This window comes from Dipodomys spectabilis, unplaced genomic scaffold, assembly GCF_019054845.1.
Source record: "Dipodomys spectabilis isolate Male_0828 unplaced genomic scaffold, ASM1905484v1 ptg000262l, whole genome shotgun sequence".
NCBI classification, from domain to species: Eukaryota; Metazoa; Chordata; class Mammalia; order Rodentia; family Heteromyidae; genus Dipodomys; species Dipodomys spectabilis.
In genome coordinates, this window is record NW_024870939.1 from 368,702 (window position 1) to 373,767 (window position 5,066).

Consider the following 5,066-nt stretch of genomic DNA (forward strand, 5'->3'; position numbering starts at 1 on the left):
AAAAATGGCACCTATTCAAATACAAATTAAAAAAAGAAGCCTTTTAAAAAATCTGTACTATGTCTCTGTATCTTTTGTGTTTGGTGTTATTTGTCAGGAGACCTGGAGTTACCCCAGTGCAAGAGGGAAGGAAGAGGGAGGGAGAGAGGAAGAAATTCAAAAGGAGAGATTTGTGGTTCTTTCTCCTACCTCAATAGGATCCTCACTTTGGGCCCACCTGGGATCCAAGACAGAGCACTCCCTATCTGGGAATGGGGAGCTGTGCTTTGGTGATTGGAATGTTAGGACCACTCACATGGTCGCTACAGGCCCTAGCCACTGGCCAGGGCTCCAAGTCCCCTGATGCATCCATTGTCTAAGCAGATGGAAGCTTCTGTTTTTCTGCCTGAATGCTGGCCAGCACTGCTCCTGTAAATGCATTCTGCATGTGCTGCTTTCACCAAGGCAGCAATATGGTTAAGAGATTTGGGATATTGTAGAGAGGTACGTTCCAAATTCCATTAGAACACATTAAAGAAAATGACATTAGCTTAGGAGTGCAAACATACATCAAGCCATTAAATAATTTAAAAAGCTCTTAGTATTACATGGAGCCTTGTAAGCCTGGGCACTCAAAATGCCTGAGTTGTACTGAGCTAAAATGTTTGGAGGATTAAACTAGAGGTTGATGCTAAAAACTTGAATTCAATAGAAAGCAATCTCTTGGAAAGGCAGCTGAGACCAAGTATAACAAGAGCCCTCTTCTGGCCACCTCTACTGGCCATGGACTATTACATGGGAGTGTGTGTTGGGAAGGGGGTGTTAGCTTCCTAGAGAGTATTCCTTTCCCTAACAGAACCTAAAGTTTGTTCAGGAAACAGCAAGCTTGCTTAAAAACTGGATCAACCAATCTTCCCTGACCTGAGAAGCAACCATTTGAAACAATACTGGCTCAATAATGTACAGGCAAAACTCTGCTGGGAATTCTGAGACGGTCTAATTTCCTGATGGAAATACCATCCCTTCTCCCTCCCCAAGTGCTCCTCCTCTTTGTGTGGAAGGTAGACAGAAGGCTGGGAATGGAGTAGCTGGTTTGCAAGCCTTTGCAAGAAGCAACACCACTTGCTGAGCATAGCAGGCAGAGGACAGCAGCCTCATATGGCGGCACCACCCTGCGGTGCTACCTGAACCAATTGCTGACTTGCTAGGTGGGACAAATGAATCCTTCCTTGGCTAAACTGCTATGGCTGGATTTCTGCTTCCTGTTGTTGAAGACATTCCTTAGCCAATAGAAAGTGTTATGCAGACAACAGATACCTGTCAGACATATTCTGGAATCAACAGGGTAAACATGGGTCCTTGTGGGAGAACCATTCTGAGCTCTTTTGTGTCCTTACTTGCCTGATGCACCAAGAAATTAGTACAATGTTGCTCAAATTGTAATGGCCAGGGATCCTTTTCTTTCATTTTATATCTTTTGGGAATGATGTTCCACCAAATATATTTCAGGCAACCATATTCCAAATGTACTCATTCTCTGCCTCCTGGACCAAAGAAATAGCATACCCCTCTATGACATACAAATTCTTAGCAAAAACTGAAATAAACACTTTGCACAACAGTGCAATGTCTACCAAAATTTTGTGTCCGCCTGAAACCTATGAATATGTCCTTATTTAGAGATCAGGTCTGCACAAATAGTCCATGTTTTCCTATATGTAGGATATCTAGATTTTTTTTTTTAAGAAATGACAGTACAAGGGAGGTACTTGAGGGAAGAGGGGACTAGTAGGAGGTGGGGGGGGGAGTGAAAGGGATGGTGAGTGTAATTTAAGTACATAGTATACAAGTATGAAAATAACATAATGAAACCAATTATTTTAATTTTTAAAAAGGAAAAAAATCAGGGAGGGCCTGTGCAGACTAATCAAGATGGAGTCAGTGGATTAGGACAAGTCCTAACTCAAGCTGTCAGAATCCTTATAGGAGAGGGCAGGTTGCACCTACAAAGCCACAGATATGGTGTACACACAGAAGAGATCCGGGGATAATACCGGCACAGGAATTTCTGCCTCCTACCTAAAGGTAGAAGATTTAGGGAAGGATCTACCCCTCAAGTCCCCAGAGGGAGGATGGCCCTGCTAACACCTTGATTTTAGACCTGTTTCCTTCAGAACTGAGAATAGATTTTTGTTGTCTGAGCACACCTGAAGTTTTCAGTATGTGCTAAACTAATATACTTTGCAAAATTATGACAATTTTCCCCGTGGGGAAACATTGAGGCCAACGTGGACCCTCCCTTCTCACAGCTCCTCCTCCACATTTTAGCTGGTTGTAAGGGATGAATATTCTTCCTCTCACTTCCTTGAGACCAAGTAGTATCTTTGAAACTGAAAAAGAGTCAGTGAATACGTAAATAGCAATGCCTAAAAGAGCAGCTTCTCAGGAACTCAAGATTTGAGCACCTGGCTTGAGTCATTGTGTCTCAGCCCTATGGTTCAGTTACTGGCACATAGCTTTGGGCTCTTCTGCTCAACATTCTAGAATTCCAGCGAGGATGTTTTACATGGATCACATCTGACAACGTTACTCAAAAATATGAAGATGGACAGGGATGGTTGGGATCAGGCTTAGGGCTCTTTATAATAGGAAAACTTGAGCAGTCATTTGTGAGACTGGGAACCCCAGCCCAAGAGCATGAGCCAATGTTCCAGGAATGTTCCTGTTATGGGAAAGTATAATCAACATCACACATCCCAGAAACTGCAAATGAGGGAAAACCTTAAATATAATTTTCCAGAATGTCCCATTTACTTAGCTGTTAATCACAATCTAGCAGTTAAATTCTACACACCACAACAGTGCTCTTCCATGCGAAAATAGAATCCATGTTATAGAGCTAAAACAAATTTTCAATATGATCATCCATGGCATTGATTTTCCATTATCTACAAATCAAAAGACTTCCTCATAGAAAAATTTTTGTTAGTGCTTGTTCCAAGTCTAATTTCATGAGTAGTTCAGTTTCTTGATTTGGTATCTCTTGGATAATTGAGTGGTGTCTGGAGCATCTTTTGGGTATTGATTACTGTTAGTCTGGTTTCTTGCACATCAACATTTCTCCCCCTCCTCCTAACCTACTCCTTTCCCTCTGCTCCCCTTCAGTTTCTACTTAGGCTTTTAATTCCAGCCTCTGGATGGACAAATTGGCTTTATTGGATTTGGTGTCTTCTACTGGGATTTCTTGTCTATTTTGATACCAAAGCCTTCATAACAAACCTCCTTGTCTCCTTTTGTGTCTTCACATCTGATAGGCTCTCTTGCTGTTTAATGCCTAGTTCACAGTTTTCTCTGCAGAGGTTATCTTTTTTTTTTTATTGTGAAAATAGTGTACAGAGGGGTTTCAATTACATGGGCAAGATAATGAGTCCATTTCTTATCAAGCATTGTAGCCTCCTCCTTTGTTTCCCCTTCCCATCCCTTCCCATCCTCCAGCCCCTCACCCAATCCTCCCTGCTCCCCCTCCCTCCCCACACACACTAATGTTGTAAAGTTCGTTTTTGACATAACGACTTGTACATCTCATTGTTGCAATGGGTCCACCTGTATCCCTATTTAAACGATTTGTTTTTCCCCATCCCCTCCACAAATTATACCGACATTAAATACAGTGAAAGCAGGGGTTATACTGTGGGGGAGGGACATACAAAGCAACAAAGAAATAATCTTACAGATGTGTTAGAAACAATAGCATGAAAGAAAAAAACATTTGAATACATATCTTAGGGTTCATTTAAGAGGTTATCTTTTTTGTACTAATCTGCTAAGTTCATTCCATTTCTTGGCAAGTTGATCGTTTTATTTTCTCATCCTATGACTCTTTTACATTTGTATTTAGTACCTCCTTTGGTTGAAAAGCAGGACCAGTTGTTGGTAACCATTTTTCACCTTCAGCTAGAGCCTTTTACAAATATGTGTTGTTCTTTAAGGCCTGTAGTTGGCTTCATATACTTTGACACAGACTCCTGTCTCTTTTCTTCTATTGCTCCATAATCTTTTTTTTTTTTTTTTTGGTTCCGGTTGTGGGGCCTGAACTCTGGGCCTGGGCGCTGTCCCTCAGCTCTTCAGCTCAAGGCTAGCGCTCTACCACTTGAGCCACAGCGCCATTTCCGGCTTTTTTTCCTTTTTGCTTATGTGGTGCTGAGGAATTGAACCCAGGGCCTCATGCATGCGAGGCAAGTGCTTTACCATTGAGCCACCTTCCCAGCCCTTGCTCCATACTCTTGAGACAAACTTCCTTTGGTGGGTCATCAGGTATTTTTTAAATATAAATGTGGCTCAGTACATATGAGAAAATTCCAGAAAGAAGGTATGATGGCCTTAACAAATTTTGTTCATGTAGCTGTTTCCTGTTTTGTTTCACTTTAAATCTTTTTTTATTGTATAGGTAATATACCAAGGAGTTACTATTGCATAAGTCAGGAAATTAGTACCTTTCTTTTGGGATAATATCATCCCTTCCTCTGCTTTCTGCCTGTTTTCACTTCCCATCTCCATCCACAAGTTGTATAGTTCACCTTTATTCCTCCATTTCGGTGCCCCTCTTACCCTCCCAAAGACTGATAAATGAACAAACAAGACAAAAAGAAAACAATGACAACAGAGAAAAACCTCATTTCCATTTCCTGAAGTTCATTTTGGTAAATATTATTTTATGTATTCAGAAGCACATAGGCATTGTGCCTTTATGCCCCTAAGAGTATCCCCTTTTGGTCTGTGTGTGAAAATGCCTAGAGACTTGTATAATTTATCATGTACTGGTGTATTTTAGATCTACCTTTTGTGTATGAGAGAAAACATGTACCATTTGTGTCTCTGAGCTTAGCTTACCTAACATGATTTGTTCTAGGTCTATCCATTTCCTTGCAAGTGACGTTATTCTAATGGATATATAAAATTCCATTGAGTATAGGTATCACATTTTTTTGGGGGGGGGTCCGGTTGTGGGGCCTGAACTCTGGGCCTGGGCACTGTCCCTCAGCTCTTCAGCTCAAGGCTAGCGCTCTACCACTTGAGTCACAGCACCA